This window comes from Nomascus leucogenys, chromosome 23 (assembly GCF_006542625.1).
Source record: "Nomascus leucogenys isolate Asia chromosome 23, Asia_NLE_v1, whole genome shotgun sequence".
Classification (NCBI taxonomy): Eukaryota; Metazoa; Chordata; class Mammalia; order Primates; family Hylobatidae; genus Nomascus; species Nomascus leucogenys.
In genome coordinates this window covers 23367891-23377635 of record NC_044403.1, presented here as the reverse complement: position 1 = coordinate 23377635, position 9745 = coordinate 23367891, and positions in this window count along the sequence as shown.

The following is a 9745-nucleotide window of genomic DNA, read 5'->3' as shown; positions in this document are numbered from 1 at the left end:
GGTTTTACATTTGTCTCTGCTAGATATTTAAAGGTGTCAGCGTTCAACAAAAAGATTATAAGACTATAAACCCAGCCAAGAACAAAATTATCTTTGTGTGATTTTTTGATAAATAAGACTAATTTAATGTTGTTAGTTTAATAAAAATAGCTGAAACTTTTGCATTATTGGTGCAAGTATCCATGTATTTAACTTTATGTTTCTTTTTTTTTTGAGACGGAGTCTCACTGTGTTGCCCAGGCTGGAGCGCAGTGGCGCGATCTCGGCTCACTGCAAGTTCTGCCTCCTGGGTTGATGCCATTCTCCTGCCTTAGCCTCCCGAGTAGCTGGGACTACAGGCGCCCACCACCACGCCCGGCTAATTTTTTGTATTTTTTAGTAGAGAAGAGGTTTCACCATGTTATCCAGGATGGTCTCGATTCCTGACCTCATGATCTTCCTGCCTCAGCCTCCCAAAGTGCTGGGATTACAGGCGTAAGCAATCAGGCCCGGCCAACTTTATATTTCTTACTTAGGTGAACATCTAATATATACAAGTTATAAAAATGGTTAACAAGGAAATAATGAATAGCTTTGATATCTCTTTTCTCGTAAGTAATATAGATAATTGCTTAAAAAGTGAATGAAATATAAATGGCATAAATGCTCTAAGTGAACTTTTTGTGTAATTTAATATCTTGAAGTTATTTTGGATGCTCATGAGATGTCTGGTCATTTCCAATTATGAAAGGGTTTCAATACAGAAAGTTAAATGATGTAAAAACCTTAATTCCTTAAATCTCAGTTTTCCTAAGCAATCAAAAACCTAGTAACAATGAAATTATTTTGATAAAATGTAAAATCTGTTTCTTAGGTCAATTACCAAAAGGCAAAGAAAAACCTCCTGCATTGTGATTGCTTCCCCTATCGGAATCCCATCTTGAAAACCTGAAAGTCAAACCTGATAAATGATGTAGACATATCAAGAAAAGCCAAGAGGACAGAATCAAGTTATACTGGAGGAAAACGCTGTTTCTCTAGACTTTAAAAATAAATATTTCAGCATCAGACCATGACAGCAGTTAAGGCAAGAGGGAAAAAAATAAAATAAAATACAGGAACTGACAAAGTTGAAGGAGATGGTTTCATTTCAGGCTCCTTCAAGGGGAGACAAGCTGAAAGCAACAAAACATAAGAAAGTTGCACTTTGGAGATATAGATCTGAGAAGTGTTCAAAAAGTAACAGATTATAGAATCAAAATCAAAACTTCTTGTCCAATCAATATTTTAAGAAAACCTTGTTCTAACACAGGGGACTAATCTATATCTCTCTCCCCTAGTTACTGGTTCCTTTCTACCCTGTTTCATAAACAACCTAAATCGATAATTTGAATTAACCTTTAGATAACTTCTGAGTTAAACAAAATCATTTCTTTAATCAATAAGAACACATCTTCTTTGGCACATTGTACGTGGAATCATACAATTTGCTAGAATTCTTATTCTTAGTAACCCTAAATTTTAACGGAAACCTAGGAAGCAAGAAATCCTGGGCTGTCTATCAGATATTAACATTTTATAGATGAGAAACATGAATGTTCTCAGGCCCAGAAACCTCAAGTTATTTTGGGACCTCAAGAAAAGAGGAATTCACCCAACTCATACAGAAATCTGCAAGCACAGATCAATTCTTGGTTGTGCTCAAGAGGCCTTTAAAAATCAAATCTGAGATTCCTTATGAAAAGTTCCAGCAAAGCCAATTTAAAAAAGCCTATATGAACAATAATTCTTGCTTCAGTTTATGCAAATCATCAGGCAAACTATAATAAGATTAAAACAGATTTTGCAAATAAATTGGTCCTACTGTGATTTGCCTTTCATGGAAATGGGGAGCAGAGAGAGAAACATTATGTTTTGGAAGAAAACTATAGTACACCTGTTATTAGATTAACCTTTGACCTATGGCAACCTGGTCACCCATGGTATGGAGATACATCTGTGCTGTGCTGCATTCAGTTATTAAAAGTATAAGTTACCAGTGGAATTTAGATATGGATTCAACACCTCAGAAGTTGGTTCACTGGAGGCATAAGGAAATAAAAACTAATTTTAAAAAAAAAGCAAAATTTTCAATCCCTTGGTTTTTGTTATCAATATAAACCAAAATGTATCTGAGGCAGGTCCCAATTAATTTCAAAGTTTATTTTGCCAAGGGTAGGGATATGTGCCTGAAACACAAGTCTGTGCCTTTCTCCAAAGATGCTTTTGAGGGCTTCAATATTTAAAGGGGAAGGGGCAGATATTGGGAAAAGAGGAAGAAATTTTAAAAAGGTGTGAGTAGGGTGGTGGCTCACGCCTGTAATCCCAGCACTTTGGGAGGCCAAGGTGGGCGGATCACCTGAGGTCAGGAGTTTGAGACCAGCTTGACCAACATGGACAAACCCCATCTCTACTAAAAATACAAAAATTAGCTGGGTGTGGTGGCGCATGCCTGTAATCCCAGCTACTCGAGAGGCTGAGGCAGGAGAATCACTTGAACTCGGGAGACAGAGTTTGCAGTGAGCCAAAATCATGCCACTGCACTCCAGCCTGGGTGACAGAGTGAGACTTCATCTCAAAAGAAAAAAAAGAAAAAATGGTGTGGGTAGATAAGAGACAAATGATTGTATTCTTTTGAGACTTTGATCAGCCTTTCACTAAATACACAATTACATGTGAGAGTGGGGTAAAGAAACAGTCACTTATGCCTCAGTCTAGATCAGTGAATCTGCATTTTTATACAAACGAAAGGGCAGAGGAAGCAATCAGATATGCATTTGTTTCAGATGAGCAGAGGGTTGACTTCAAGTTCTATCCTTTGTCCCATACCTGTGAAGATAAGCTATCAATTTACATTGCCAGGGTGAAATTCAATGGAATAAAATGGGAGCCAGGTTTGCCTGACACATTTCCCAGCCTGACTTCTCTCTTTGGCTTAGTGATTTGGGGAACCCAAGATTTATTTTCCTTTCACATCTATAATAGCTAAAATTAAAGTAGAAGAATATTGGGTCAGGCCTTGGGGCCAAACCAAGCCTAGATGTGGGTCTGTCTGAACTCAGATCACTAGCCTCAAGGCTGCTCACGAAGGACAAAATTATGCCAGGAAACCAGAAAGTACCTCTGAGACCTGTGGTTTCCTGGAAGGTAGTCAATGTGGGGAAGGAGTGAATTAAGTAACTTCTGAAACTAGAAGGTATAATGTGAAGGAATTGTTCCATTTTGCAAATCAGTATCATTAGCTTCCTGAACCTTTACTAAAATAAATTGTGAGAGCAATTAATTTAGGCACAATGTCTTTGGTTTTAAATGCTGCAGAGTAGAAGAGCCAGTTGATACAAAACCCACAACTCACAATTGAACAATTGCAGATGGGTATATATAATCCAGGCACACAGGAGGTTATTCCCAAAAGAACAGCCTCCTTGGTGGACTGGATAAAACACTGTGAGAACTATTTACTCTGAGAAGGAGAATTGTCCTACTCCACCTATAAATGCCAAGTGGAGCACTCCAGATGAAGCAACGGATATGCTTCAAATGTAAGCCACGGGGGACTGGCTTTATAATGATGTGGCAGGCCAGGTCTCACTAATGCAGGCCTCCATAACAACTGTTTCAGTACTGACTGAGTGGTTAACTTAAATGTTAAAAGTTAAAAAAGCCAGTGCCCTTATACAAAGGCTGGATTTTAACAAAAGCCCACCAAGAGTTTTGCCTAGGACTTTGCTGGGCCTTTGACCATGACAAGATAATGAAGGAATTCTTAACAGGACCAGATTAGGATTAAACGAGTTTTACTGGCGGTCTGAAGAAACTTCCCAGGCTTCCACAAACAAGTTTATTGGAGATCTCAAGGAAGTTCCCAAACCTCCATGATTTAGCAGGAGACAAGATAGGATAATCACCCCAGTACCTGGACCCATTTAGATTAAGTAAATTTACTGAGCCTCCAGAGGAAGGTCTTCAGAACTCAGATCTCAGTTATAGATTAAAAGAAGTTAATCACTCATGTTTTTAGATGAATGCACTTACACACAGACATATAACTTAGAAGGTATATAAGCTCTGGAAGACTTTGTAATTTTGAGTTGGTCTGGCAATATTTTCCAGGCCTTCTCCCTATAACTTGTTAAAGAAATAAAAAACTCTCTTCCTCCCCAGTTCATCTGCATCTTGTTATTGGGCTGGAAGAAATAGCAGTCTGACCCTCAGTTTGATCCAGGAACAATGATAGAAATATTAACTTGGCTGGGCGTGGTGGCTCACGCCTGTGATCCCTGCACTTTGAGAGGCCGAGGCAGGTGGATCACCTGAGGTCAGGAGTTTGAGACCAGCCTGGCGAACATGATGAAATCCCATCTCTACTAAAAATACAAAAAATTAGCCGGGTGTGGTGGCGGGCGCCTGTAACCCCAGCTACTGTGGAGGCTGAGGCAGGAGAATCTCTTGAACCAGTGAGGTGGAGGTTGCAGTGAGTAGAGATTGTGCCACTGCACTCCAGCCTGGGAGAGAAGAGTGAAACTCTGCCAAAAGAAAAAAATAAATAAAGAAGAAAGAAATATTAACCTTACTTTTTGGTTTTTGGCTCTTGCATTGCTTTGAGTTTTAATGGTAATGAGTCTCTGGCACCTCTATTCTTGTCTGGCCCAGAATGTTTAATTGACTATAAGTCTTTTTTGACTCTAAGTCCCTTGGTTACGGGGTCCCACTGAGGAACACGATGGACTTGGGGCAGGTAGTCATACCACCCTGGAAACGATATGGAACCAAATAAAGTTTGGCAATCAATCCTCCCTCTGGCATATTCCAAGGGGACCTCAGTTTCCAAGAGATAAATCTTACCTGGGAAAAGGTCTTGCCCCTTGCCCTGCTGAGGGTACTGGTAGCTCCCAGAAATGGGTTAGCTCTTAGCCCCTTTCAAAATGTTTACTTGGAGACTGTTTTCCTGGACTCTCTGATGCTTGAGGATTTTTTCCTCCCCTGAAACAGAAGCTATGTCATACATGAAACAATTAGGGAATATATTAACTAGTGTCTCCAATAGACTTCATTTCTGTATGGACTTGCCTCTTCCCTGTTTGAAACCAGGGAATCAAATCATACCAAAGACCTGGAAATCCCATCAGGCTGAAGACTAGCTGCAACCACAATAGGTCAGTGTTTTTGAGGTGCTGCTGACCACCCACTCGTCTGTCAAGTTAGCCAGTGTTAAACCATGAATTCAACATACTCAGTAAAACTAGTCACTGTGGGATCCGTCGAGGGGAAACAGTCATGCTCTGGTGAACCTACACATGGCCTTAAGTTAATATTCAAAGCCCAGCCAAAGATCCTAGATAAGAAACTGTAAAAGGAATATGCACTTTTCAGTTGTTATTATTCTCTTTAAAAACCACAGCTTTTCACATATAAGATATAATGAATCAGGAATATTTTTTGGTAGGCTTAGGGTTGTTCTCTTGGATCCCCCAAGGGATCCACTCCAAATTCTCTGGTATTTTAAAATTGGTTTACCTATATTGTTTATTATCTTAGTTCAATGTGGCCTAAAATGTTGTTCTAAAACTAAAATAAAAGTACCCAGATCATAGTGTTCCAACAAGCCAGATGCTGACCCGGTACTCATGAGTACTTCTGATTATAGTGGCACATTTCCATTCCTTATCATTATTCCACCTCACCCCTCCTCAGCATGAAGCAGCCAGAAGGATCAATGACCAGATTCTCCATGATTGAGGAAGTGATAAAAAGAAAAGAGAGACTGAAATCGGCCCCGTTATCTTATAGAGCTAGTATTTACAGGTGTTTTTGTTTGTTTTGTTTTGACACATAGAAATGGACCCTGTCTGGTCTTAAAACTTGAAACTTGTTTGTTTTCCTGAGTTTCTTGCTCAGGAAACCGACTTTCAGGCAAGGAACTGAAACTCATCAGAGCACCACACCCAGGCAATGAGACTACAGATCCTTCACCCAGCATGATTTTTTCCTTACCTCTGCCTAACTTCTATTTTCCCCCTGTCCACATAGGATCAAACTCTGTAAAATATTTGAAGAGATTTATTCTGAGCCGAATACGAATGACCATGCCCGTGACACAGCCCTCAGGAGGCCCTGCGAACATGCATCCAAGGTGGTTCAGGTACACATTGGTTTTGTACATTTTAGGGAGACATGAGACTTCAATCAACTATAAACATTTACTGATTGGCAATTGGTTGAGTTTATCTAAAGATCTGGAATCAATAGAAAGGACATGTATGGGTTGTGATAAGAGGTTGTAGAGGCCAAGGTTTTATCATGCTAATAAAGCCTCCAGATAGCAGACTTGAGAGAGACTTAAGTATTAATGCCTGAGAGATATAATGAAGTGTGCTCGACACGCACTTCCTGTCATGGCCTGAACCCATCTCTCAGGTTAAATTTTCAAAAAGCCCTGGTTGAAGAAGAAGTCCATTCAGATGGTTGAGGGGCCTTAGAATTTCATTTTTGGTTTACACTCCCCACACAGCTACATTTCTGCCTGCACATAGCTACATTCCTTCCTCACTATATAACCTCCCAATTTTAGTTTGTTGGAGAACAAAGCCAGAATAAAGCCAATTCTAGTCATAGCATTGCAGCTTGTATCAGATGAAAGAAACCTACAAAAAGATACTTATAAAATTTGGATAAAATGTGTAAAACAACTGAGAAGGCAAAATTTGAGGGCTCCAATCAATCAAGGTTTACTGCTTATATTCTATGTGACTGCCAGAAAAAAAGAAACAAAACTTTTTGGTAGGAAGATCATTTAAAATTTCTGTTTTTAATACATAAGGCCTGTTATTTAATAAAAAATTGTGAGACAACCTAAAAAAAAAGAATTAAATATCAAAACACCAATTGACGAGCCAAATGATAAAAACTGGCCTACATATGGTTCAGATAATGATTTCAGTAGATCTACTCTTCACCATTCTAATCCCTTTACAGTGCCCTAGGATGCTGACTCTTATGTATAATATCCCTGGACACTATTGTCCTGAAGCTCTAGGTATGTTTGTGCTAATAGGAAGAATAGGCAAAGATTTAAAGGTGGGCGAATCCTTCCCTACAGCACTAGGAAATGGATATGGAGTTGTTCTCACTGAGTGTACCTCCAGGGAGGCAGCCTTCATCAGCTATAGTTCCTGTTGCTTCAGTTAATTGCTACCAGCATTGTTCTCTCAGGCCTAATGTAGTAATGGCTTCCCGCAGTAGCTAGCCCTGGGGTATTTCACTATCCCTCATGGTTTCCTTTGGTCTTATCTATATCTTGTAAATTGTCCTGTTATTTTATCTTCTTAAATTTTCCTTTTAATGTGTAACATGGTTTTTTTTGTTTGTTTTTTTTTTTGGATCCCAAGTATGTGTTTCTTTTTTGTACTTGAGTATATCACTGTCACTGTGGTCTCTCAACTTTTAAATTATGTGACTCTGAAGGTGTGTTTCTCCAAATTTTTATCTCTGTGCACTTTTCTTCAGCTATCTTCATTTCTTTCCCTTTTTTCCATTATAACTTTCACTCGCGTCCGTGTGAAGAGACCACCAAACAGGCTTTGTGGGAGCAACAAGGCTGTTTATTTCACCTGGGTGCAGGTGGGCTGAGTCCAAAAAGAGAGTCAGCGAAGGGAGATAGGGGTGGAGCCGTTTTATAAGATTTGGGTAGGTAGTGGGAAATTACAGTCAAAGGGGGTTGTTCTCTGGCGGGCAGGAGTGGGGGTCACAATGTGCTCAATAGGGGAGCTTTTGAGCCAGGATGAGCCAGGAGAAGGAATTTCAGAAGATAATGTCATCAGTTAAGGAAGGAACAGGCCATTTTCACTTCCTTTGTGGTGGAATGTCATCAGTTAAGGCAGGAACTGGCCATCTGGATGTGTACATACAGGTCACAGGCATATACACAGGCATATGAGGGCTTAGCTTGGGCTCAGAGACCTGACAATAATAACCCACAAAAAATACATAATTTAGGTAATGGATAATATGTCACTTATGTTTAATACTGGAAGACATTTGTAATTATATTTGCAGATTGTCTCTTAGTATTCAACTGGAATGAAAATTGATAAAGTTTGGCTTCATATCTTGTCTATTGCAAATAGTGCTGCAATAAACATGGGAGTGCAGGTATCTGTAGTATATATACACAATATATTTGGCCATAAAAGGAAATGAAATCCTGTCATTTGCAGAAACAGGAGTGGAACTGAAGGTCATTATGTTAACTGAAATAAGCCAGGCACAGAAAGACAAATATCACATGTTCCCACTCATATGTGAGAGCTAAAAGAATGAATCTCATGGAAGCAGAGAGTAGAATTGTGGTTACCAGGGCTTAGAAAGGGGTGATGGGGGATAAAGATAAGTTGGTTGGGTACAAAAATAAACTTAGATAGAAGGAACAAATTCTAGTATTTGATAGTACAGTGGGAAAACTATAGTTAACAATAATTTATTGTATATTTCAAAATAGCTAAAAGAGAAGAATTGTACTATTCCCAACAGAAGGAAAAGGTAAGTGTTTGGGGGAATGAATATTCTTATTACCCTGATTTGGTCATTCACATTGTATACAGGTTTCAAAATATCACATGTACCTCCAAAATACATACAACTATTATATATCAATAACAAAATTTTTAAAACACTGATATAGGCTGTGAAGGGGAAACCATTTAGTCATCTCAGATCTCAGCTTATTCTCGTGGATATAAATGTTTTAGCTGGCTCTAAACCAAGGATTTTGTATGAAGTAATAGTTATTCAAATATTTTCAACAAAATAGAGCACCTTGCAAACAGGACTTTGAGATTTTTCATTTGTTTCCCTTTACAGTTCATCATATATGTTTCATCTTCTAGTGTTGATTGATGAAACAATGTTCCACATGAAACAACAGAGCAACAGCACACAGAACAGGACTCTGCCTGTGTGGTGGCTGGTTTCCATCCTTTCACAAACAGAGAGATATTTATAAACAAATATTTATATACAAATATTTGATCCACCTAGGAAAAATAGAGGGCTGGTCTTTCCCACCAGGAGAGGCCTTATAGCCTGTGCATGTATTTGAACAAGAAACCAGAGACTTTGGTGGTCTCAACTCTACCACTCACCAACTGTGTGATGTTGGATACAAACTTAACCACTTCGCAGCTCACTTCCCAACTCACTTCCCCATCTGTAAAATAAGGGTGATAATAATAGTACCTGGTTTAGAGAGTTGTAAAGATAAAATCAACATTAGTAAAGTACTTAGGATGAAGTAATCATGTTTTGAATATATTTTCCTTTAAATTTGGCTGCCAATATTTTCATGGTAATATTTTCAAATCTATTTCAATAGCTTTTTCTTTATCAGGAGAAAATCTATTGTTTTAATTAAATTGACATTGAGTTTTTGATACATTTAGGAGAATTTAGTTTCTTTTTATACAGTATTGATGCTTCTAATCCCACAGCTTGTTTTTCTATTTTTTTCTTCAATAGTTTTAAAATTTTTTTGTTCATTTTGGTTGTGCAAATATCTAGTTAATTTCTATCTGTAATATTTTCCTATTTATTTTTAGTAGCTCTTATAAAGGGAGCCTTTTATTTTTCCTGTTTATCATGACATAATAAAGCAATTAGTTTTTAATTGATTTTTAAAAATATTTATGCATTCTCTTTTATATGTATAATAATAATACCTAACCATTTTATG